This window comes from Pelecanus crispus, chromosome 12 (genome assembly GCF_030463565.1).
Source record: "Pelecanus crispus isolate bPelCri1 chromosome 12, bPelCri1.pri, whole genome shotgun sequence".
Lineage (NCBI taxonomy): Eukaryota > Metazoa > Chordata > Aves > Pelecaniformes > Pelecanidae > Pelecanus > Pelecanus crispus.
In genome coordinates, this window is record NC_134654.1 from 12,982,994 (window position 1) to 13,010,233 (window position 27,240).

At 47.7% G+C, this 27,240-nt stretch overlaps 1 pseudogene; it reads left to right on the plus strand.

Annotated features, from left to right (window-relative positions):
* The first annotated feature begins 1,805 nt into the window (after window positions 1–1,805).
* On the plus strand, window positions 1,806–24,867 carry LOC104033145 (myeloperoxidase-like; annotated as a pseudogene).
* Window positions 24,868–27,240: the final 2,373 nt, after the last annotated feature.

Genomic DNA, 27,240 nt, shown 5'->3' on the forward strand with positions numbered 1-27,240 from the left:
GTGGTGGACACAGACTCTCATCATTTAGCAAAGTCACCCTAATACAGTTGGTTCCCCGACACCAGGCAGGCTTTACAGCAAAGCTGAGAGAAGTCTTGAGAAAGGTTTAAGACCTTCAGGCTTTGGTAGCTAAACGCAAAAGGCTACAAGAAAAAAAAAATAAGGTAAAATGCAAATATAATCTACATGTTCTGCTTTGCACCCTCTGCCTTTAATTGCTCTGCTGTATTCCAGGTGTTGATGGCACATCTCTGCTCTGAGGCGCTGTTGCTTGCATTGACATATTCTTGTTTCCTGACTCTAGAGGAGCAGCATGTGGTCTCTTTGCTGCTGAAGGTGGTGAGCAGGAGGGCTTGGCACTTGCGTTGATGGTCAACAGAAGGCTCACCCAAATACATGGCCTTTCCCATACACCATTGTCTGGGAGCAGGGTCACAAGTCTGTGGGGAAAATGAACATTCAAGAGACAAAGCATCTCTCAAAAACTCCCACTTTCATGGTTTCTGAAGCAGTTTTGAGAGCAATTAAGTAAGTTCCTAATTGCGAAATGCAATTATCAGCACAGATATGTACTAACTGTCTCACTAGCCTTTGAAAAATCCTTATCCTCCTCTAACTGGTGAGCTGCATGATACAGCAGAGGAAGCATGCAGATAACAGCTTCAAAAATCTGCCAGCTCTGTCCCTTTCCACAAGAGCGGTGCTGCGCTCGCTATTGTGCAAGCAGCTGGTGGTGGGGGCAGCTCAGCCAGATACTCTGCTTCTGTCTCAAACACACTGAGCTCACAGGAGCACAGAAAGGTGTGGGGTGGGGGCACCTCCTGAGTCTCTGGTCCTCCCCTGCCCACAGCAGGGCTACCTCGAAGGCCAGGGTAGATTGCTTAGGGTCTTGTTCAAGTGAGCGCTATCTCCAAGGATGCAGATCCCACCCCTTTTCTGGGCCCCACCCCAGTACTGCACCACTCCCATGGGTGTTTTTCTTATATCTAATGGGAGTTTTCTTTGCGGCACTACGTGCCCATTGCCTCTTGGGCAATGCCTCTTTCACTGTGAGGTATGGAAAAGACTGGCTCTATCTGCTCTGTAGCCCTCCCATGAGACAGTTGAAGCCAATAGTGAGGCTTCCCTAAGCCTTCTCCCCTCCAGGCTGACCAAACCCAGCTTTCTCATATGTCCTGTGCTCCAGGTGGCTTCCCTCTAGTTTGTCAAAACCTGTCTTGGACTAGGGGTCTGCAAACAGGACACGTGTTCCAGGTGCAGCCTCACCTGTGACTCACTGCAAGATTTGCAATTTGCTTTGCAGATTTTCTTTAAAGCCCTGAAGGACCAAGACAATGCGTCCATCTGCAAGTAGCCCAGTATCAGGGACAGGGACACCTGCAGAGTCACTGCTAGAGGCACTGTACAACCACTGCTGTTCCTGGAGTGCCCCATGCCGGGAAGAGTTCAGCTAATAGGCATTCATTTAACCTACCCTGGGAGAACACTGGCAGCGACTTAGGTGCTCTCAGTTTGTGCTGCTAAACCAAGGAGTTTCTGTTACAGAAGGAAAAACACAATTGCAATATGCAATTAGTTAGGAGTGAGCTGAGGAGCTGCACTGGTGAGCAGCTCTTCTACTTCTCTGTACACCAGCTTGTTGAAGCACATCATTCACCCGATCCAGCAGTATCCAACTGCCCTGCCTCATTGGCACAGCTGTAACATGGCAAAGATTTGTCCATCAGCTAGATTTGCACTCAGACAGGGAGAGGGGCTTTGGCCACGGGAAGAGGTGGTGCTTTGCCACATGAGCTCCCAGTACCATGGCAGCTTGGATGAGACCCTACCTGAGCTGCCCTGTGCTCAAGATCAGCATCTGGAGGTTGGTGAAGCCTGTTCAAACCATCATCCAAGTGCCTCATCCTGCTGCTTCTGTCTATGCAGGGAAGTCCACAAGGAGCAGCATTTGTGGACCCTTCCAGACCACAACAGGGACCCAGGGCAGGGAGGATTAGGGAGGTGAGATGGGGAGTGCTGAGCAGACCAGACACCCTTTAGAGCTGGTGCCTCCATAGGTGGATATGAAGCCAACTTTTTCAACCTTTAAGAGCAACAAAGGATGAAAAGCACCATGGGGGAAGGAACCCTGTCCCTGTAAGACATCCCCAGAAGGAGTCAAGACTCGCAAACCATGGCAAAGTACTGCCTAACATCTCCTCCCCCCAAAAAACTGGGGAAGCTCTGCTTGAGCATCAGGCTGAGTATCCAGGCAAGGTGCACAGGAGCCTCCCTGCTAGGGAGCTGGGGAGGGAGGTGGATGCTGCGCTGCCTTGGCCTCATGAACCCATAAGGGAATTTCCAAGCCCCATGGGTCGGCCCTACTGGGGCACCCACTGCAGATAACACCCTGCTGTAGATAAAAATGCATGCATAGAGGGGGCCGTGGTGAGTACAGCAGAAGATCGTAGGTGAGAGCCTGGCCCATTGCACGCTAGCTTTTACTTTTGTGGAGCACTTGTTTTTGTACCATGGGAGGAGGACTGCAGCTGTATTTGGAACATCCAGCTGAGGTCTGTCCTTCCTGCTGCTTGTGTGATGGTTTCCCCCACCTTGCTGCAGGGCTGGCAGAGCCACTCTGCCTGGCACCAAGCACAGCTGGAGCACAGCAAGGATGTGGCTGGACCACATTGCTGCTGTCATCAGGGGATCCTCCACAGGCAATGGGTTTAGCTTGGCATTTTAGAGTGGACTCTGGGCTGCCTTTACTGGCAGCTCCATGGTGGGTGCTAAGCAATGTGTAGTAGGCACAGCCCACAGCTCTGGGCTCATTCTGATAGAGCTGATTGCTTTAGAGCAGTCTTGTGAGGTGAGTGGGTCAGCTTTGGGCTAAAACATCCAAAATGTCTATGTGTAGAGGACCTCCCATGCTGCCCTCTCCTTCTTCCCCTCCAGCTCTTCTAATCCCATGCACCAACTCTTCCTGCACGCTCAGTGTTGCTGCCCAGGCTCCCCGGCAAGCTGCCTGCCTGCAACACTGGCAGCATGTTCTGTCCCCTGCTCCCTTTTGTGTTGCTCCCGTAGACCCAAAGTAGTGTCTTCCCACCAGTGCCTGAGGTCCCTGGGACAGGAGGCAGCTCCCTTTCCATGTGCCGCTGCAAGGACCTCCCAGGCAGCACACTCGCTCTTGAGGAGCGTTGCATTGGGAAGGGGACACCTCATGAGCTCCCTTAAGAAGTGCCATCAGCAGTCTCGGCACTGACCTTTCCAATGCATGGCAAGATCCACAGATTCTTGGTTTTCTTCACTTCTTGCATTTCTTTCCAGGGATGAAGGCAGAAATCTTCCTGGTGTTGCTGGTGATCCTCAGCCTGTTCCAGGCATCTGTATCTTCTTCCTATGGTATTGTCCTTTTCTCAGGTTTTCCAGATCAGGGACTTTTCTGAGTACAAAAGATAAAGTTAAGCCTACCAGAGCCTGAATTTTTCTATTATAAACAGCAAAGTCTTGAAGAGGTGTTAGAAGGAGCATGCTGTGGCAGCAATTCTGGTTGTTTCACATTTTTATCAGTTAACATCCTATCTGATTTCTTAAAATCATGTTAAAGGAGAGGACAGTTCTCAGAACGGCTCCTTCCCTCCCTGCACACTGTGGTGAGTGCAGCTTCTCCTGGGAGAGTGCAGTTCAGCAGTGGGCAGCTCATAGAATCCTAGAATCCTAGAATGCTTTGGGTTGGAAGGGACCTTTAGAGGTCATCTAGCCCAACCCCCCTGCAGTGAGCAGGGACATCTTTGACTAGATCAGGTTGCTCAGAGCCCCAGCCAACCTGACCTTGAATGTTTCTAGGGATGGGACCTCCACTACCTCTCTGGGCAACCTGTTCCAGTGCTTGACCACCCTCACTGTAAAAAATGTCTTCCTTCTACCCAGTCTAAATCTATTCTTCTTTAGTTTAAAACCATTACTCCTTGTCCTGTCACAACAGGCCTTGCTAAAAAGATTGCCCCCCATCCTTCCTATAGGCCCCCTTTAAGTACTGAAAGGCTGCAATAAGGTCTCCCTGCAGCCTTCTCTTCTCCAGGCTGAACAACCCCAACTCCCTCAGCCTGTTCTCGTAGGAGAGGTACTCCAGCCCTTGGATCATTTTTGTGGCCCTCCAAAAAGGGATCCCAAAAAAAGAGCTCCAAAGCTCCCTTACTGCATTCATGCTATTTTTTTATGGAGGCTGAAAACTGAACTCCCCTCTTCTCAGAGTGGCTGGTTCCTGCTCTCAAAGTGAGGAATGAATTATTGTCTCTTTCTGAAATGAACTTGCTTCAGCTGCTGCAGCATTTGGTGAATTGGAGCTACCGGGGGCTGTGGAGTTTGGGGTGGGGAAGTCACTCATCCAACTCTGAATCACTACTCCAAAATATATAAAGACCTCTGCCTGTTAATTTACAATGTAAAATCCTTATGGAAAGCACATGCCTGACCTTTCATTTGTCTCCAGTGGTGGTCCAGGCAATAATTTTTCTCACCAAGATTGTCGAAGAGGTGAACTCTGGGTTGATCAGGGAAGATATTTTAAAGAATCTGGGGAGAATTCAGAGATATTTATCTCCTTCATGCTGATTTCTGAAGTTTTCTTCTTCCCTAGAAGCTGTAGGAAAATGCTCTCACTCCAAGAAGCCCACTCTGCTGTTCTGTGATCCACAGCCAGCAGATGATGGGGACACAATTAATTTTTGGGAGTTCCTCCAAGCAGGAAGGGGAGCAGTGAGGGTGGCAGGAGGTTGGTGGATGGACTGGGGAAAGCAGTGGGGAAATTGGGCTGTGTATCCTTCTGCCTTGAGGTGTAGGGGGATATGTATGAGCTTTGGCCAGTTGGTGCCATGGGGAAGGACCCAAACCTACCATAGGTGTATTGGCAACATGGCTATAACCAACCTAGGATAAAAAGTGGAAGAGTAAAGACATTGAGAAAAAAACAGCAGATGAGAGCTCTTAGTGCTGGCCTTTTAATGCTTGTCATGGCAGCCAGCGGTATCTGTGCAGGATCTCTGAAGACAACTATGGCTGGAGGCATAGAAATAAGATGAATCTCATTACTTGGGGTTGAAAAATGTCTTGAAGAAATAGCAACTGCTCTCCTGTGAAACAGCAGGAGGAATGATGCCTACATCTCTCACCGTGGCTATTTGAAGCCTCCACCGATAGAGGTACCCTTTTCATGCCTGGGAGTGACTCTTTCAGACTCCCCTGAGGAATATATGTATATACAGATATCGAGAGAGAGAGAGAGAGAGAACAGCAGCAATTGCTTCCAGCACTGCAGTGCTGACATCCCTGGGTGCTGGAGGCACAAAGAGAACCCCACTGCAGCACAGAGATGCTCCCAGGTGGGAGACAGTGCTCTCACCTCTGCTCTTTCCTTTCACTTACCAAGATCTGCCAGAGGAGCTGTTGGACACATGCCTCCTGAGCAGCATGGACAAGGCCAAGCAGCTGGTGGATGCAGCCTACAAGTGCACACACAACCAATGAGAGTCGGGGCTGGGCTCAGCTGCTGGCATATGCTGCATGCCCTGCCTTCACTGCAGCATCACTGGCTTTTCCTCCTTGCCCCAGCAGACTGGGCAAGGGTGCAACGTCCTCTGGGAGCACAGTGAGCTGTAATCCAGCATTTTGCCTGTCTTCACCCTGTTTTTACACTGCACCTCCAGTCTGTTGGGTCACTAAGAGCTGTAACTCTCTCCTCCTCCATGCATGCCATTCCTCCCAGTTCAGTATTTCTTGGCTCTGTTTCATCCCTCAGGAGGACTGGAGCCAGCACAGGCTCCTGCTGATTTCTAGTGGTTCCCTCCTACAGAGGGAGCAAACTGCTTTAGGCTGCAGTGAGGACGTTTTGTGGGATCTGGCAGGAGAGCCCAGCTTTTGCCACCAAGGTTTGGGAGTGTATGGCTTCCACCAGTCCGCACATATCCTCCTTCAGTAGCCATCCTCTGAAACCTCTCACTGGCTTAGAGACCCATCCATTTGAGCAGAGGCTCCAGCAGCATTAAGACAGGGTGACTTGGAGACATTTGGGACCTCTGGATGGAGACTGGCACCTGCAGACATTGATGAGCTGGGTAACAGTTGAGTGAGGTTTGGTTGTGTCAACGATGTAAAGACCTAGGATTTGTCTTCTTGCAGGTGGAACTGGCCAATTTAAGAGATTCCCTTCCTGCAACTCACTCTGCTCCTCTCCTGAGGGTGGCAGGAACAGCCCTGGTCTCTTCCAGCTACTGTGCAGGGAGGTAGATGACTCTGCCTTTGTTTGCAATTCAGAATTGTAACATGCCAGGAGAGCTGGGGTGCCCAATGCTCAGGTGTATAACCTGCAGTACTCTTGCCTCTGTCCCATTTCAGTCCTGCAGGTTTTGTTTTATTCTCCCTTGCAGAACAAAGGAGCACCTGCAGAACAATGCCTTGACCCCAACAGAGCTTCTGGGATATTTCAAACAGCCGGTGGCAGGGACTTGGGTTGCCATTTGGGATGCAGATTACATGGAAACCAACCTGACCCTCCTCAAGGAGAAGCTGTGATGGGCTGTGAGGGGTGACTTCAATGTCACAGGTAGGGATCTCACTTTGCTGGGAGAAAGACAGAGGAGGAAGATATGGGGCTTGGTCACTGGGTCTTTGTGGGGCTTGGGAGGAGGGAATGAAAGAGGGTTATGATGGGCCACAATTCAAATCCCTCCCATGCGATTGCTGGGAGGCAAAACTGAGTTCTTTTTCTGTGCCCTCTTTCCATCTTAAAAAATTATTTGGGGGTTTATCAGTTAATGAAAGTGCTTTGTGCACTTCACTGGTTCTTTCTGTAATATAGCAGTTAATGTACCAACAGGTCAAAGCTTGTAAGACTTTGCTAGACAATATTCTTTTACTTGTGTAGGGAATGAGCAAACACAGGGAGTGTGACTCACAATAGCTCAACCCCAAGGTAAGCAGTTTTTCTGCCAGACTTCAGCTAGCAATAGTCAAAGTCACTGCTAGATTGTCCTGCATTTGGAGCAGGGTGCTGTGAGAAAGGCACAAATAGAGAATGAGAACAGACCAATGTGAAAGGATATTTCAGCATGTGTCTTGAAGGAGCAATGTCCTCTGTGAAGTGGCAGTCCTGGCCTCCAAGCAAGACCAGTTTGCTGAGAGCAGAAGGCAAATTAGGGGCAGTAAGAGAAACAGTTCAGGGAGGCACAGGGAGGGCTCCTGCCATACAAAGATGAACTCATGGGGTTCCCCAGCATTACAGCAAAGCACTGGCAGGCCCAGACACACATCATGGGGTGCTCCAGCACGGGGTGAGCAGGAAGAGGGAGGCAGGGCTGACTGTGCTCTGCTTCAGCCTCTCCATCTAGGAGTGATGCTCCAGCACTGCTCCAGACACTTGCCAGACTACCTGGCTGCCACCTCTTACCCACCTGCCCAGGAGGCAGCAGTGGCTTCTTAAACCATGCTGTGACCCAAACTGTAGGTGGCAGCAGTGACTAGAAAACCTCCAAGGGACTCAGGACATGGAGTGCTAGCAGCAGTAACCAAGAAGGCTTTTCTGGCTGAACTCGGCCACTTGTGTGCCATGCATAGGGAAATCTCCATGGTAGAAATGCAAAGCCAGCATCCCCTTATGATGCCCAGCCACCTAGTGGTTTCTTCTCCAGGCAGCTCTGAACAGTGGTGATACACACTGGTGGCTGCTTCACAGGGGGCAAAAACTTGTAACACACCACTGGGATGACTGTAGCTGTTAGCAATTTATGGTAGAGATAAAAAGGGAGGGGAGAGGAAGGAAAAAGGATTGCTAATGCTAGAAAATCATTCCACTGCTGCACAGGCCTAACATGTAATTATAAGACTTGACCACAACTTTGTTGGGTTTAATGCTTTCCAAACCAGAAAAAGCAATCTGCTGCTCTAGAGAGCATTCTCAGCACATCTTTGAGCAGGAAAACCTTAAATAACAGCCCCTTGTGCTCTTCTGGATAATACTGTGATAAGAAACCATTAACGGTACAAGAAGGAAAACTTTTTCCTGAGCCTGGGAGGCACCGCAAACCCAGCAGGGCCAGTATGTTCCTGTACGTTTATTCTCTGTTGTTACCTGGCAGACTTGCTGACACCAGCTCAGCTGGGGATGATTTTCAAGGCAAGCGGATGTGGCTAGCAGGATAAGAAAATAAATTGTGATGCTTCTCGCCACTACCAAATGGTCACTCGTGAGTGCAACAACAGATGAGGGGGCTGTGTTAACAGGAGGATGAATGGATGGATGGATGGGTCCTCCATTGGTAGAACTAGACCCATGTCCCCAGGGATGATCCATGTAGTATGCCTTCTTTAGGGTTTTACACCCCACAGTGTTGCTTCCTACGTGTGTGGAGCTTAAAAGCTTAAATTAAAATGACAGTCTTGCTTCGATGGTTCTTGGTGCTGTACATACATGAACTAACTCTTTGGCCAAAATGCAAATAGATCTATGTTGGGGACTAACTCTCCAGCCCAGGGTCTCTGTCATCAGGCTGCATCTTTCTTCTTTCCCCTGGGCTTTATCTGGGTTTTATCTGGCTCCTGACCCAAACCCACAGTGATCTGGCTGTCTTCCTGCCCCACATTATGTGCAGGAGGAACTCTGGCACACGGTCTGGGAGAGAGCACCTTCTGCATGTCCCATGGTTGGACAAATGGAGGAGCATGACTAATGTGAGAGATGAGGGAAGCTGTGCTAAACAGTGGAGTGTTTTAAAAGGGACAGTATAGGAGCATTCCCCATCTTCCCTCTGTTACCAAGAACCTGGTAGGCAGAGCATGTCCTGGAAGCACCTCAGGTAGAGGAAGGAGTTCAGACAGCTCTGCATGCCTAGGGGATGCTTTAGCCTTCAGGTATCTGTATAAGAAGCAGGGAGAGACCTACCTGCTTCCTTCCCTTTTCAGACAGGGGTGTCTTCATTCAGGAGGGGGATCTGGGCTCTGGGATAAGGACAGGTCCATCACACCTGAACCAGACCCTGAACCCCTGGAGAAGATGGGCTCAGCTGTGCCCTGTGTCCCTCCATTGCTTGGTCCTAGGCAGTATTACACCCACAGTGTATGACAGGCAACCAGAGAACACATCTTATACATGCACTCCAAAATTAAATATATTATTAGTCTAATTAAGACTGTAATGGTCTAATCAAAGTAAAATAACCACTTAGTCCAATTACAGCATAGTAACACTCACAATCCAAATCACCCCATTTCTATTAAAGATTACTGGTAATACCATTACATGAATGGGCAAAAGTCTCTGCCCCTCTTCTCTGACATTAAGTTTTCACCTTTGTTTTCCACCCATGGTCTGAGGTTGAGGGCCCTTCTTCAGGCTGGAAGACACAAGGAGTCACCAGCAACCTGAGTTCTTGCCTGAGAGAAGCTGAGGCTTGGTGTGTATTATTCTTCTTGTTGTTATTATTATTAAACCTGTGGCTTATTGATAGCACCAAATCCATAGGGCTGCAGCAGCTCCCCAGCTGTCATACATTGCTGTGCGGTCCCATTCCTGCCTCTCTCCACATCCATGAGCTCTTGGCCCTGCTATGATCTTCATGACACTAATAGTTTCTTGTTCTTCCATTCTCTCTGACAGGAGAAACCCATCACTAGGAGCTTCAAACAGAGCCCTGGTCAGATGGTTGCCAGCAGAATATGAGGATGGCATGTCAGTCCCCCACGGGTGGACAGAAGGAAAGCGTTTCTCTGGATTCCCCTTTCCACTGGTAACGTTTGTAACAGTCATCTGAAAATGCAGTGTCAGGGCTTAGGGACTGCCAGTCCTTGGATAGATCACAGGCATCAAAGTGCACAACCACCAGCTGGCATGGTGGTGATTCGGAGGAGGAAGTTAAATTCACCATGTGGCTCTTGTGGCACCTGGGCGGGAGCAGGGACACTGTGATGTGGTTTCTGGTCACTTGGGCTTGGTGCAACAGCAGCACTAATGAGGAGCTCTGCAATTTTCTGGGTTGTATGCCTTATGATCATGCTTTCATTGTACTTCCTAACTCAGCTCTAGAGCACAGTGTCAGGGCTTGAGCAGAGTTCTGACCACTTTTTCTGTAGTAATACATGAAGGAAGGAAGGAAGGAAGGAATACATGATGGTGGGAGAATTGTGATGGATGGGGAAAGGATGAGAAAGGAAGAGGGCTTTGGGACAGTGTCCTGCTGGAAGGAGTTTACTGAGATAATTTTCAGAAATTCCCAAAGACTATTTTTTTCCACATGTCCATTGCCAAGTGGTCTTTTAAAATCTTTTGCCTCCCTTCCCAGGCTACTTAGTATGGCTTTTGATTAGCTGTTTCCATATGTCCATCAAGGGGTATTCTTGGCCTAGAGGCTCACGGACCTGGCTAGAGCCAGAACAATGCAATGCTCAGCAAAGGGGGCACTCATTAATGCCTTCCAACTCAGACAGAGATTTGGCTTTTTTTCTGTGAAGTATACAGAATGCCTTGTGAATTTTTGCTGATGACCCTATGAACCGATGCACCTGTTTGTACAAGTCATTTCCTAATGCACATGTTCTGCCTTCATCCCCTGCAGGTTCGAAAAGTGTCAGATGAGATTGTCCACTTCCACCCTGTGCAGCTCAGGATGGACCAGCAGAGATCACTCGTGTTTGTGCAGTGGGGCCAGTTTATTGACCACGACCTGGATTTCTCCAGAAACCCCAGCCAGAGTCACGGAAAGGTGGACTGTGATACCAGGTATGCCAAGCAGCTCTCTTGCTTTCCCATCAAGGCATACCCAGCCTTCTTCTTGCAGGGAAGAGGGGGAGAAAGTATCTGCCTTCCAGCCAGGAGTTGTTGGTCGCTCTCCCAGTCCTTGGCCGTGGAGGGACATCCTCCCAAAGAAGGCCAAGGGAGACAGACCGCTCTCTGTAATGTGGCAGTGCTGGGTCCCAGGGGCTGTCCCCAGATGTCAGGCACAGTCACAGCCTGTCTTTCTCCCATTTCCAACCATTTACCCATCTTCCTCAATGATACAGCTTTGCTTTGGAGGTAGGGTGCAAAGGCAACATCAGTGATACTTGGAATACAGTAAATGTGTCAGAGACAGGAGCTGATGGGTGTCAAGACCCCAGCAAATCCATGCCCATTTGATGGTTAAATGCTCAGTAGTGCGTGGGGGAAGAAAGTGATGAGCATCTCTCAATAGTGGCTAAGGCATAAGCACAACAGTCACATTGCAGTTTCTGCTCCAGTAAATGCTTAATGATGTACGTGTCCACCCTGCAGCCCTGCTCTCCTGCCTTTGAAGATGTACTGCAGCTCTGGCTCTCCCATGTACCTGTATTTCCTTTCAAGAAAAACTGTGAATGGATGGAACATCGCTGAGTATTTGCCCAACATGCATTTGAGAATGCAGGCAGGGTCACAAGTTCTAGATGACAACTGTCCACAATGTTGATACAGACACTAGACTCCAACATGAGATAGGAACACCTGAGCTTTAAAGATTCAATCCGATATAGAATCATAGAATTGTAGAATCGTAGAATGCTTTGGGTTGGAAGGGACCTTTAGAGGTCATCTAGCCCAACCCCCCTGCAGTGAGCAGGGACATCTTTGACTAGATCAGGTTGCTCAGAGCCCCAGCCAACCTGACCTTGAATGTTTCTAGGGATGGGACCTCCACTACCTCTCTGGGCAACCTGTTCCAGTGCTTGACCACCCTCACTGTAAAAAATGTCTTCCTTCTACCCAGTCTAAATCTATTCTTCTTTAGTTTAAAACCATTACTCCTTGTCCTGTCGCAACAGGCCTTGCTAAAAAGATTGCCCCCATCTTTCCTATAGGCCCCCTTTAAGTACTGAAAGGCTGCAATAAGGTCTCCCTGCAGCCTTCTCTTCTCCAGGCTGAACAACCCCAACTTCCTCAGCCTGGCCTTGTAGGAGAGGCGCTCCAGCCCTCAGATGATTTTTGTGGCCCTCTTCTGGACCCACTCCAACAGGTCCATGTCCTTCTTGTGCTGAGGGCTCCAGAGCTGGACGCAGTACTCCAGGTGAGGTCTCACCAGAGCAGAGTAGAGGGGCAGAATCACCTCCCTCGACCTGCTGGCCATGCTGCTTTTGATGCAGCCCAGGATACAGTTGACTTTCTGGGCTGCAAGCGCACATTGTTGGCTCATGTCCAGCTTTTCATCCACCAGTACCCCCAAGTCCTTCTCTGCAGGGCTGCCCTCAACCCCTTTGTCCCTGAGCCTGTATTGATATCAGGGGTTGCCACGTCCCAGGTGTAGGACCTTGCACTTGGCCTTCTTGAACCTCATGAGGTTCACACAGGCCCTTTTGGATGACACTTCGTCCTTCTGGCGTGTCAGCTGCACCACTCAGCTTGGTGGTGTCTGCAAACTTGCTGAGGGTGCACTCAATCCCACTATGTCATTGATGAAGATGTTAAACAGCACCGGTCCCAGTACAGACCCCTGAGGGACTCCACTTGTCACCGGTCTCCATGTGGACATTGAGCCGTTGACCACTACCCTCTGGATGCGACCATCCAACCAATTCCTTATCCACTGAACAGTCCACTCATCAAATCCGCATATCCTCAATTTAGAGAGAAGGATGTTGTGGGGGACTGTGTCAAAGGTTTTACAGAAGTCCAGAGAGATGATATCCACTGCTTTTCCCTTGTCCACTGATGCAGTCACTCCTTCATAGAAAGCCACTAGGTTGGTCAGGCAGGACTTGCCCTTGGTGAAGCCATGCTGGCTGTCTCGAATCACCTCCCTGTCTTCCATGTGCTTTAGCATAGCTTCTAGGAGGATCTGTTCCATGATCTTCCCAGGCACAGAGGTGAGGCTGACAGGTCGGTAGCTCCCAGGGTCCTCCTTTCTTCCCTTTTTAAAAATGGGCACAACGTTCCCCTTCTTCCAGTCACCAGGGACTTCACCTGACTGCCATGACTTTTCAAATATCATGGTGAGTGGCTTGGCAACTACATCAGCCAATTCCCTCAGGACTCTGGGATGCATCTCATCAGGTCCCATAGACTTGTGTACATTCAGGTTCTTCAGGTGCTCTCGAACATGATCTTCCCTTACAGTGGGAGGGGCTTTACCCCCCTGGTCCCCATCTTGCGGTCCATCGATTTGGGAGGGGTGAGGAGAGAGGTTGCCGGTGAAGACTGAGGCAAAAAAGCTGTTGAGTACCTCAGCCTTCTCCTCGTCTGTTCATACTAGGTTGCCATTCTTGTTCATCGGTGGGGTACGCTTCCTTTAACCTTCCTTTTCTGGTTGACATACCTGTAGAAGCCCTTCTTGTTATTCTTTACATCCCTTGCCAAATTCAGCTCCAGCTGCGCCTTGGCCTTCGTGACCCCATCCCTACACAACCAGGCAGCTTCCCTGTACTCTTCCCAGGACACCTGTCCCTGCTTCCACTGCCTGTGCAGTTCCTTCTTGCTCTTCAGTTTGACCAGCAGGTCTCTACTCAGCCATGCTGGTCTCTTCCCTTCCTTGCCTGATTTCTTACACCTGGGGACTGATAGCTCTTGTGATCTATGGAAGGTGTCCTTAAAGATCTGTCAGCTCTGTTCCATTCCCCTGTCCCTGAGGACATATATATATACATATATATGTATATATTCTGGGGAAAAAGTTTATGTATCTGTAGGACTTCATGGAAATTTAGGCATCTCCAGGCTTTCATGCATATTTGGAACTTGGACTCCTAAAATAGCATCACTGCTGTCAGTCTGACCCTTCATATCTGGGATTTATGACTGATCTCCATGTAATCTAGCATGGAGACTGCCTTTGAAATGGCTCCTGCCTGGCTTTTCTTATGGCTATAATATCACAGTGCAGTTTCTGCACCCCTGAACTGGTGATGAATTATTCTCTTATCTTTCTGCAGATCCCACCCAATGACCCATGAATTTAAAATACATAAGATTGCCTTCCTTTCTTCTGCTCAGCTCCTGCTTGTACCAGTGGCAGAGCAATTCGGGATCAGATCAACATGCTCACCTCCTTTCTTGATGGCAGCATGGTGTATGGCAGTGAAGTGCCTTTGGCCAGCAAACTGAGGGATCAGACCAGCCAGCTAGGCTTGCTGGTTGTTAACTGGAATTTTACTGATGGGGGAAGGCATATATGCCCTTTGATAGCATGCAGAAGGACCCCTGTCTTATAGTCAGCGGGGAGCTAAAATCCCTTGTTTTCTTGCAGGTAAGTTGGGTACTGGCACTCCTAACCCTGAAATCTGGAGTGAAAAATTCCACCAGCTCCAGTTAATTTCTTTAATTGTTTGTTTTTCTTATTTAAGTAGAAAATGGAGCATAGCAAAACATTGTGAAAGACTGAGACAGGCTATGCTAAGTAGGAGAAAGGTCTTCACTGTCTCCAAGTCGTCTTTGTGACTATATGCCTAGAGTGAAGCTGTCCCATCTGTGCTCAGCAGCTCTGGTGTAGGGCCCAGAGAGCACATGGCAGTGCTGGAGGTGACCTGGGAACCAGTGCCATGATGGAGCCCAGCAAACACAGCAATAGCAGACTGGTCTGAAAGCAATGGCTTGTCCATACTTGTCACTTGGTGGCTGTCTCTCTTCCATCAGGATGGGTACAGGTGTGTTGGTGCTGGGCTGGGTCACCTCTATGAAACATTTGCCTGTGCTGCTGCACAACAGTGCATCTGCTGCACTGTGAGAGGAGCTCAGATCCCAGCTGGACTGAGAATGAGGCTAGCCACAGACTGAGGTGACCTTTTAAGATGCATCCCCACCACTGAGAAGACTGGGGTTTCACTGGAAGCACACCAGCCAGGACATCAGCACAGGCCTTCAGTCCATCAAGACAGCCTCCTGCTCCATTTATCCTTTGTCACGCTTTTGGTATCCTCTTGACCACTTCTTCCACCCAAAATAACTGCTTTTGTCCTGCGCACAGCCTCCCAAAGCCATGCCTCCGCTCCAACCAAAACACTGCAGAGCCACCACAACCTTCCCATCTGCTGCTGTTTGCTGTCTTCTCTTGTCCCCAGCACACAGAGACAAAATAACTGACCTCCTGGAGCTCTGAGCATTGCTCCCTTCTCCCTGGCCCCTGCTGGTGAGGACCAAGATGCTTCCACAAGCCTGTGGGACCCCATAGAGGGATGTTTCTGATACACCTTGTGAATTAGTGTCTCACTCCCTTGTCCTTTTCTTTTGGTGAGCAGGACCTCCTGGCTAACTCCTGCTGGCTCTGGCCACACTGGGCTACTCATGGCACTGCCGGAGAAAGCTTGAGGGCACAACAGATCTCATCAGCTGTGGAGCTGATTTCTGTTCCCTTGGCCCCCTACATATGTGGCCCAAGCTCCTCAGGACAACATCCCCATGGTCCTTGGATACCATCAGGACCTGGTGGTGTGACCAATGGGAGAGCTCTGCTTGGTGTCACCCTCCAGCATTCTCATTTTCAGCTCTTGGTGTTTTATGTTTCCTTCAGCCTCTCACACCTCTCCATCTGTCCCATCCGTTGCTCCATGTCTCAGCTGCTTCTCCAGTTCTGTGCAGGTCCCTCCTTGGTGAGGACCACACAGGACCTGTGGCCAAAGGCAGACACCCGCTGAGGAGCAGAATGGACAGGTGTATTGGATGCTTCCCAGGGTGGGCTCCCAGCCGCCAGGACTCTGCAGCTAGGGGCTGCTGGAGCAGTTGCTGTTCCATAGCTGGGTGCATAGCCATCAATTAATTTATAGTGAACAGTTCAGGCTGGCTCAGAAGCTCCTTTGAAAATTCAGTGTCTTATTTGTGACTTTTCCGGTGCCTCAGAACTGGGGAAATTTTATGTGTGCTGTTGCCTAACAAGGTTCACTGATTTCCTACTGGAGCTCTGTTGGAAGCCCTGGGTGGATGCATTCTGCTTGAGGAAACTGCACAGTGCTTCTTTTGTTTCTTCTTCCGCAGTCTTTTACAGACAGCCTTTGACAGTAAATGAAAAGGGCTCTGTGATGAATGCAGGAGCAAATCCCTCTATTTACTGTGGGACTAGGGGACTAAATACGACGTATTTACTTTTCTCTGAGTGTCTCTTTATACTCTCATCACCTGCTTGCTCTTGGGTTTCCTGCCCTAGATGTTTGAAGAAGGATTTAATATTTTGTTGTGATACTGTTTGTAATTTATTCCTTCAAGTTGTGACTCATTTTGCTTTTACTTTAACTCACCAGAGAACTTGATTGTGACTGTCATCTTGTTTTGGCCATAGTTTCAGCTGGTTTGAAGGATGGCTTCTGACTTTCAGAATTCCTGTCCTGACTCTCCTCTGCCCATTTTCTTTTCTCTCTTGAGCTGTGAGACTGTCTCTCTGATATGGGAGCCTGGAGAACACCTACTTGTGTTTGGCTTCTTAAGTTAATGCTCCTAGTCCTTATTTGAAAAAAATCTTCCCCATCTCTCTGTGATGCTGAGCGCAACCATGGTGGCACCTTGGCTTTTGCTGCCTCAGCAGAAATTTGGCTTTTCACTGGTGCTCTCCAACACTTGGAGCCCGGACCCTGGTTTCCTTCTCCTGTGTGTTTCTTACCCATTTTCTTCACAATGCAGATATCAAGCCATCTAAAAATTTCTCTTGGCATGCTTCCCAATGTGACATTTGCCACCTCCCGGGGGAAGCAGCCAAGCAGCAGGTCACTGGCAGTACAAATCTGCTCACTTGTGATACTCCTAGGTGATTCTCGAGCAAATGAGATGCTGGAGCCGGCATGCATGCACACACTCTGTGTGGGAGCACAACCCCCTGGGCTAGACTAAATCCCCACTGGAATGGAGAGAAGCTTTACCAGGAGGCATGAAAGATCCTGGGTGCCATGATCCAGGTACCAGCCACCATGTCATATGTCCTGGCTCTGCTGCCTTGTCTTGCAGTCTCACAGAATTAACGTGATGGGCTTTATTAGTGTGGGGTGTCCAAAGGGTGCAGTATTTGGGGGTGAAAATGACCAAATTCTTTCCACCAGCCCCCTTCATCCAAAGCAAAATCACATGGAGATACCTGAAATAACAAGCACAGAGGGGTCCCCCTGAATGATGTCCCTCTACTGCTAAATTTCCAAATTGCTTGATGGGTTTTTAAATGCACATTTTTGTTTGAGAAACATGGGACAGAAAAGTCAGAGGAAAAGTTCTTCTAACCAGTGTTTGGTACAAGACAAAAATGGTACTGGAGATCTGGATTAAAATTCCTCTGGGTTGTGAGTCTTATCCTCTCAAGAAGCCCCATGTGCTGGTGGGTGCAACCAGCCATGGCATTCTTCTGTCCTTACTGCTTTGGGGCAAAGAGCCCCTCAGGACTGTGGTGCACCACAGACTTCACCCTGAATGAGATCCTAGGGTCACAGAAATATTTCTGTGCTTGGAAGGGACCTCTCAAGTCTCTTGTCCAGCCTCTGGTTTGGAACAGGACCAGCTTCAAAACCAGATGAGGTTTCACAGCCAACAGAAAAGGCTGGCTCCTATGATAGAAGAAGACATGGGGTTTCCAAAGGCAATGCTTATTCATACCTAATTGGAAACCTGTCTTCTGAGTTGGCTCAACAAACACACAAACAAACAAAAAACCAAAAACCAGGAATATCAAAAGGTTTAAGTTTTTAAAACTGTGAATTGAAATATTATAGTATTATTGAATAAACATGTTGGGTAAGCCAACATGGAGAGACTCAAACTATTGTACTAAAAGCATTGTCTCCATCATCATGTTTAGATCAATGGTTTCATCTTCTTGCAATTTTCAGACAATTAAGACCTTTTCATCTGCTGACAAAGAATTTGTTTTTTTAAATTATTGTGCAACCTCCTCAATATCCCAAAGAGACATAAGACCAGGATGGGAAACCTCTACTATGGGAGGTCTAACACAGCTGCCCATGGGTGGTGATATCATCTGTGCCAACGTTGTAGACTTTGTCATCTGAAGCATGTAGGGTGGGAGGGAGGAGGAAATGCAGTTCTACCTGGCTGATAGGAATATATTCTATCTTTAAGACAAGGAGGGAATGTTTGGGAGGATTTGGCATGCTTTCATCTTGCTCTGACCTGCCAAGCTTTTGAGGCAGGGAGGAGCATGTCTGGGAACACCTGAGTGCCAAGTCCTTAGCACCAACATGCAGAAGATCCTGCTGCACAAGCAGAGGATGAGCGTGGGTCAGGCACAAGCAGTGTCTGTGCTTCCTGATGTTCCTGGAGCAGTTATGTCTTCTTTGCATGTTCATGCAAATCACTGCAAGTTCATGCAAGTCTCATCACTGCTAAAGAGTGTAGAGATCCCACCATGCATGGCTGGAGAAACCAGGAACCCAGGCAGTGGCCTGCAGTGCCTATGTCTGTGCCTGGAGCTGCACCACCTGTGGCATGGTACAATGGCCAGGTGCAGAAGAGGCTTTGAACCAAGGCCATGGAGCTGAAGAAACAAAATCATGACTCAACAGTGCCAGAAAGGATCCTCACCACACTGTCAGAGCAGCTGGGTGAAGGCCTGATGAGGTGAAATAAAGGTTGGCCCTGGGGAGTCTCTCTGCTACACATCTGTGCTAGCAAAATCTCCTACATAAATCCCATCAAAGAAATTTGGTGTGACAGCTCCTGTAGTTTGAGACATGAACAATAACTTTGCTTCCAAAGAAACTGATGGCCAAGCAATTAATGATTCACACTTTCCTTGTTTCCCCCTAGATTATGATCTACAGGGACTACCTGCCTCTTCTGTTGGTTTCCAGTTTCCAGAGATTGATTCCTTGCTACATTGGCTACAATGAGTCTGTGGATCCTCGAATATCCAATGTCTTCACCCTGCCTTTTCGTTTTGCTCATGCTTCAGTTCCCACAACTGTTGACTACTTAAAACAAAATTACAAGCCCATAGGTCCCAAAATTCAATTTTGAAAAGCTGCCTTTGCTGTCTGGAGGATTGTTAAAGAAGGTAAAGCCTTTCTTGCACCTCTGCAGTGTAACTTTCATTCAGCCTTTTCTGCCCTCTCTGGATGATTTCCTGCTTCAGCCAAACTTAAAAGCAGTTTGCATGTATTAAATGACCTTTACTACCAGCCAGAGTTTTTCCCAGCATAGCTGTTCTCTGCAGTCAAATGCAGCCCATCTTATTATGAAGTATGCAGTCTGATTTCTTAATTGCTGTAGACTCTAAGAACGTTATTCAAAGTATTTTCTTTTTAATTCTTTAAGTGCAAGAAAATTACTTCTTTTGTAGTAGAAGCTTATAATTAAATATAAGCTGCATTCAGCTCTCCTGAGCCTCTTATACACACACTTGCCACCCTGCACTGCTCACAAGTCCTTGTGTAACTGTTGCAGGTGGTATTGACCCCTTTCTCCAGAGCCTGATGGCTAATCAGGCCAAGTTGATGACACAGCAGCAAATGGTCATGGATGAGCTCCGGGATTGGATGTTTGAGCAGGTTGAAAAGGTTGGGTTTGATTTACCCATGCTTAACATGCAGCATAGCAGAGATCATGGCCTCCCAGGTAAGCTGGCTGTGGGAGCAGAGCTTCCAAAGAAAAACAAGTGGAAATCAGGTACTCTTGTAATTAAACATTGAGAACATCTCCAGCCCATGCTTGGCTGAAATTACTGTTTCCCAAATCTTTTCATCATTTCTGTACAACCATAGGTAAGTGGATAGGAGGTTGAGCAAGGAAGTCACAGCCTGGCTGGAGCTGGATTCACAGGTTTTAAGCCTAGACAACAGCTTTGCAATATATCCAGGTGCATGGTCAGGTCACAGGATTGCTCCATCTTTCTTGCAACAGAAGGTTGCGATTTTTCCATGCTTTATCTAGGGACAGAACCTGATCGGAACCACAAATCCTGAATTTGTAGCTTTGACTGCTGATTTGCTGCCATGGAACTGACAAGGAGCTTTCCAAGCTTTCCAAGCCACTTTCCATCATCTATCAGCAGTCCTGGTTAACAGGGGAGGTCCCTGATGACTGGAGGCTTGCCAATGTGACACCCATCTACAAGAAGGGACAGAAGGAGGTCCCAGGGAACTACAGGCCTGTCAGCCTGACCTCGGTGCCGGAGAAGATTATGGAGCAGTTCATATTGAGTGAACTCAACAGGCAAGTGCAGATCAACCAGGGGATCAGGCCCAGCCAGCATGGGTTCATGAAAGGCAGGTCCTGCTTGACCAACCTGGTCTTCTTCTATGACCTGGTGACCTGCCTGGTGGATGAAGGAAAGGCTGTGGATGTCATCTACCTGGACTTTAGCAATGCCTTTGACACCGTCTCCCATAATATTCTCCTTGGGAAGCTGGCGGCTCATGGCTTGGATAGGCGTACTCTTCACTGGGTAAAAAGCTGGTTGGGTGGCCGAGCCCAGAGAGTTGTGGTGAATGGAGTTAAGTCCAGTTGGCAGCTGGACATGAGCAGTGTTTCCCAGGGCTCCGTTTTGGGGCCAGCCTTGTTTAATATCTTTATCAATGATCTGGGTGAGGGGATTGAGTGCACCTGCAGTAAGTTTGCACATGACACCAAGTTGGGTGGGAGTGTCGATCTGCTGGAGGGTAGGAAGGCCCTGCAGAGGGACCTGGGCAGGCTGGACTGATGAGCCACGGCCAGCTGTATGAGGTTTAACAAGGCCAAGTGCCAGGTCCTGCACTTAGGTCACAACAACCCCATGCAACGCTACAGGCTGGTGGAAGAGTGGCTGGAGAGCTGCCTGGCGGAAAAGGACCTGGGGGTGCTGGCTGACAGCCGGCTGAACATGAGCCAGCAGTGTGCCCAGGTGGCCAAGAAGGCCAACAGCATCCTGGCTTGTGTCAGGAATAGTGTGGCCAGCAGGAGCAGGGAAGTGGTTGTCCCCCTGTACTCGGCGCTGGTGAGGCCACACCTGGGATACTGTGTCCAGTTTTGGGCCCCTCAATACAAGAAAGACATTTAGGTGCTGGAGCATGTCTAGAGAAGGGCAATGAAGCTGGTGAAGGGTCTGGAGCACAGGTCTTATGAGGAGCAGCTGAGAGAACTGGGGTTGTTTAGTCTGGAGAAGAGGAGGCTGAGGGGAGACCTTATCGCTCTCTACAACTACCTGAAAGGAGGTTGTAGCAAGGTGGGTGTTGGTCTCTTCTCCCAAGTAGCTAGCAATAGGACAAGAGGAAATGGGCTCAAGCTGCACCAGGGGTGATTTAGATTGGATATTAGGAAAAATTTCTTTACGGAAAGGGTGGTCAGGCATTGGAACAGGCTGCCCAGAGCGGTGGTGGAGTCACCATCCCTGGAGGTGTTCAAAAAACAGGTAGATGTGGCACTTTGGGACATGGTTTAGTAGGCATGGTGGTGTTGGGTTGATGATTGGACTGATGATCTTAGAGGTCCTTTCCAATCTTAATGATTCCTAGTTTTTACTTTCATTATAAATAATCCAGCCACCAAGCCAGGAAACATGAAATTGCTACTCTAAGCTTAATTGGTTTAGTGGTGGACTTGGTAATGTTAGGTTAATGGTTGGACTGGATGATCTTAAAGGTCTTTTCCAACCTAAACGATTCTGTGATTCTATGATCATCTCACCTCTGCACCTTATACTTCACTGAGTTACTGAGTTGGCAGGTAGGAGGGCACATTAGTGCTCCATAGACTTTTTCTCTACTTCAGCGGTCATTTGATAAGACAGAGTCACAAATTGCCCTTTGCTGGGTATGTGCCCTGTCCACCAAGATGCAGAATTATGCACCAGTGTATTTTCAGCTGTTTGCAGTACAGAAAAATTAGTCCAGCTGGCAAAGTCCAGTGGTCCTCTTCCACCTGAAGTAACTTGGGCTATGTAGAGCTCTCTTTGCAGGGTGGTATGGCTTGTCCCTTTGACTAGACAGGGACACAAGTAAGACCAGCTGTGGGGAAGTACTTTGCTACTATTCTGCTGTACAGAAAGAGGTAGCATCAGTATTGTGTCCAGATTCACTTTCAATGAAGGCAACATTAATGAGTTTTGTGTGGACTTCTCCCCTGTGGCTCTAGCTGAAGGTATCCAAGATTGTATTGCTCCATGAGCTCCCTTAGGGTTCCTGGGTCACAGTGAATATGAGACAGCCATTAGGCATGCCCAGACCCTTCAGCTGAGCACCCACAACACAGAGTTAGGAGCAGTCACAGCACATGCAGGGTCAGGTGCCTGGACATACATCTTCTTTGCTATTTGAAATGCCCTGGAGTTGCTCCTCTGGCTCTCTGCTGCAGCTTCATGGGTCTCCCATAGTTCCTCAGTCACACCACCAGGAGATTGTTGCATATACTATGGCCTGTACTCAGGCACCTGCATTTGCCGCTGAGTGGAACAGCAAAACGGTGCTGGAAGGTGGTGGAGCAACTCCCACTAGCAGAGATCACTTGCAAAGATCCTTCCATAAACAACATTGAAATGCTAGGCAGGATGAACTGGCTCTGGAGGAGTGGAAAGTTGATGACATTAACAGAAATAAATAAAAATTTAGAAAAATGTTTTAAACATATTGGGACCCTACCTGTGCCCTGGCTTTGGGAAAGAGGAAAAAAGTCTTTCCAGGAGGGGGAAACACATTACTGAGCTGTCTGCTCTGATACCCAACTACTTGCAGGTTATAACTCCTGGAGACAATTCTGCGGGCTTCTTTGCTATTTGAAATGCCCTGGAGTTGCTCCTCTGGCTCTCTGCTGCAGCTTCAGCAGGGCTGGGTCTCCCATAGTTCCTCAGTCCTACCACCAGGAGATTGTTTCATATACCAGGCTCTCACAACTTTCTGGATTGAAGACACTTGCTCAAGTGTTGAGGAATCATGGTCTGGTGAAGAAGTTCATACAGCTGTAGGGGACACCAAAGAATATTGACATTTGGATTTGGGGCACTTGCGGAACCGTTTGTGAATGTAGGCGGAGTTGCGCCTCTCATAGCTTGTCTTATTGGCACCCAGTTCAGGAATGTTTGTGATGGGGACAGGTAAGAGTGGAGCTGGGTATCCCAAAGGGCAGAGGCAGACGAGTTTATGCAGATTTCTTTATGCAGATTTGGAAACTGTTCCAGTTGTTTGTTGCTTTTTTTTCATTACTCCTCCAAATGTTTCTTTCCCTTTCTGGTGATGTTCTTATTCCCTGTCTACATGATGGTTGAGATCCTAGGCTAAGATCCCTTCCCAGCCAAATGTTTTCACTCTCAGCCCTTTTGCTGCCAATCACTACTTGTGTAAATTGGATTGCCCTTCTCCATGTTGATGGTTCACACCCAGTGTGAATGTCTGAGCTCTTTTCCTCCTTCAGATAAATGGTTTCAAGGAGGCCCATGTTACTGTGTGTTCAAACAGCAGCTCAATCCAGCAAAAGGAAACATGTAAATACCTTAATAACAAAAATAGTTACAGTTCTAAAGGTGGGAAAACCAGAATCTAGATGGATTGACTTCACCAATTAGAAAAAAAGCTGTCAGGTTTAATCAGCCTAAGTGGCTTGTACTGGCAGTAGGTTCTCAGCATCTGTTGGGTAGTTGCTCATGCTTTGGGTAGTTTTGAAAATTTGCCTGCAGACCAAGGGATGTTGCTGAAGGACTAACATGCTCTCAGGCTTTGCAGGGAGTAAAAGAGGTTGATTGCTCTCTCTTGGTTAAGTCCCAGCTCAGCCCAAGCTGCTTCCTCGGCACTGGCAGTATCCCTGTCCCCTCTCTCTGGGACTGCTCCTCCTGGGCTGCTGTGCCCTACAAAAGTCAAACCTCTGTCCACCTTCCCATCTCCTGAGTTTGCAATACATAGCTTTGCACCACCACAGTGTCTTGTGCACTTCTCGGGGTCTTAGAGATGATTTTTCACTATTTCTCCTTTCTCACCCCAGTTCTGAGTTGGAACCCTGTGGTCTGACATGTAGCAGCGTTTGGGCTTCACTTGCACCGGGATATGGGTGGGTTGGAGTTCGCTTGTCAGCCAAAATCATTGGAGCACTGTTATGCTTTTAACATCCCTGTAGTCCTCCTCCTCCTTGAAGTTGCTCAGAGGTGTCAGATGCAGAAGGGAGTTATGTGCCCCATTTTAAGCTTAATTTCTGAAGCAAGGTCCCTGTACTTGCTAGCAATATTGCTTGAAAATGGGGACATGACCAGCGTTTCTGGGAAACTTTTCTGCCTAGAAAGACTTACTACGAGCTCAAAACCCAGTACTGGGAGTTTAAAGGCAAACATTCTACTGCACATCTAGAAATCCTATTCTTATGGCAGGATACAAGAACCCATTTTTTTTTAAGGGAGTAATTATAGGGCTGGTTCCAGCATGGCAGTCATGTGGGTGTAACCACAGCCTGCGTATGGTATGTGCAGACTTTTCTATTTGAAAGAGGGTGCCTGTGTCTCATTTGAGGGAACACAGGGCAAGGCTTTAATTCATTTGCATCTTTATGATATGTCCATGGCAGAAAAGCAAGTTAAATTATCCAGCTGGTGAGTCAGGGCTCTTGATTTAAATAATAGAAATTTAAATTTGTTCTTGGCAAGAGAAATGTGTTATTGGTGTTAATGGGAAATAATGTTGCAGGAGTCTTGAATGTGAAGAAGCCAGAAGGCAAAAATCTTTTGTGCCTTCTTCTTTCTCCTGCAGATTTTGGTGGGAGAACAGAGGGTTTTCACTCCTTGGCAGCACTCTTCACTGGCCAAAATCTCTTTGTCGCAAATAATATGTGACAACACCCACATCTCTAAAGTACCAAGACATATCTTCCAGGCTAACAGATACCCTTATGGCTTTGCGAGCTGCAGCCAGATCCCAAAGCTGGACCTCAGAGCCCGGAAGTCAAAGAGGACTGAGGAAATTACAGAGCAAGGTATAAGCTTCAAACAGCAGACAGTTCCTGCCTGCAAACCTTTGGGATAACCAGACAGCAAGGCTCTAAAGCACAATTGCCTAACACAGATCTGAACATATGTGCCAGGTACATATCTAGCACACATTTAGATACTCCATTTCATCAGGTCCACTGTGAGTATCTCCTCCAGCATGCAGATTTTCTGGCATCGGCTTTGCAAGACCAAGCTAAATTCACTGCTCTGGGATTTTTCTGATTAACAGACTTTTCAGTTTAGCTCTTCTCTGTTGATGCCCATGCTTTTCTGCATAGGCAGTGATGCCTGGATTGGGGAGGCTAGTCTTTCTGTCTAGGCGGTTGGTCTGTCTTTTGCACAGCTCTGAGCAGGCTTGTCAGCACATCCTGGTCAGACCAAAAGCAGCTCTGCACTTGAGTATAGATTCCCACTTTATGGAAGAGACCGTGGAGTTTGACTTCTGCTAGGAAAGTTTTTGCCTATATTTCCCTCAGTTATTTCCCTCAGCTGCCTTAAGGATTTGTAAAGTTCTTGATGTTTAATGCTTTTCTTCCAAAATTCTCTCTGAAATTCCTGGGAAGTAGATGTAGGCAAAAGTGACTCTCCCCTTGGAAAGGTGGGCTGCTTCAGTGCCTTAGGGCCATGCCTTTTCCTAACAAAACAGTATTTCCTTTGCTCTGCACTGCTCTCATCAGGCTCTGCCATGCTCTTATGACAATATACAGGCCCTGAGAAGGAACAAATGTCTGCAGCTAACAGCAGTCATTAAGATCTCAGACAACTCCATCTGCAGTCAGCTCCCACTTTCTGTGAGAATGGTTTATTATGCTCTATGCAGGGCTATGGGATTATCAGCTTGGAAGTGTGGTAGGATACAACCATTAATACCATCTTCATGGTGCCAGAAAAAGTGAGACTTGTAGTCAAGGAGGGATTCCTGGAGGTCTTTAGAGCAATCAGGACTAGTACCATAGTTATTGGTCCCTCTTTTTCAGCTTAATCTATGGAAACAAGTCACACAAGATAACAGGGAACTATGGCATATCCTCTTCTCTTTTGTTAACACATGGTTTTTTATGTCCTGTAGAAGTGTCTGGTGACTTTTAATGCTGAACATTGAGGATTCCCCAGAAGTCCAGACTTGGGAAGCTTCTGAGATTGATTTTTTTTTTTTTTTTTTTACTGTGTGTATGCTTTTACTGCCTGAAATGTTTGGGCATGATTGCTGTAATTTGCTCAATTTAGTTTGCATGAAGCCTTTTTAGTGAGGTGGAGTCCAGCAATAAAAGAACATGATGAAAAGATGTCCCAGATCTGTGCAGATCATTCAATATCACAAAGTAAAGCAAAATGAGTTATCCAGAGACTGACTCCCAATCAAACCAACATAGGCAACTTCATATACACTGCATGTCAGTAAGCTTTACTGTCAAAAACATGTTTTAGACCCTCCTTTCAAAGTTTCCAACCTACATAGAAAGAGATAGGGACACTGGAATGACTGCTTATTCTTGCTGTCTAATTTTTTTCCTTAAAAAAAAGTACATACTTCAGTTTCCAGAGAAAATCTACTAATTTCATCGTGCCTTTGAGTGAAGCAACAATAGCTGTCATGCACCCCAAATAGACTCGTTTAAAATGCCCTGTTTCAGGTTTTGCTTGAATGTGGAATGAAGAAATTGGCCTCATGGAAGAAAGCTGTTCTCTCACCTTTTTTCACCCTGAGTCCAGAATGCCTAACGCATCATCTAGTGTGATGGAAAACTGTGACAAGTTATTCCTGCAGCCTGGCATGAGCCAGAGTGACTTAACTCTGGGCTGTGGAGGTGATGGGATGTGTCCTGGCAAAGATAAGAACAGTCTTAAAGCACAAGAAAGTAAAAGGTAATCTAGTCTTATTCCAACTTTGTCCCTTCAATATCTTACCTTGAAAGGGATCAAAATCGCTTTCTCCTTCTTCTGTAGTTTGCTGAGTTACTGCTATCAATCAATAAATTGCAATTTTGAGCCAAGGCCAAAATGTTCCTTGCACTTTGTAAAAGTTGCAGTAACCACAGGTGAGTGGAAGATGGTGGTAGGTTTTGTATGGGGATATTGGACAAAGTAGATTCAAGAACCTGTGTATTTTTAATGAAATAAGATATTTATTGCTGAGGTCTCTGACCCATACTCCTGTGTCTTGTGGTACGATGAAATATTCCTCAGAGAAAGGGGCTGGTGCGGGATTTAGTTCCAACAAACACATGACAATAATCTCCTCCTTATCACCCCCAAAACGGGAAAAGTCCCCTGTGAGATTCTCGGAGAAAAAGAACAAGCATAGATATGAACTTCTGCCAGCACTTGGCCAGAGTGTAGGGGCGATGCTGGGGCTGCATAATGCCCCAGGTGTGTAGCTGATAAACGTAATCCTGGACATGTTTTG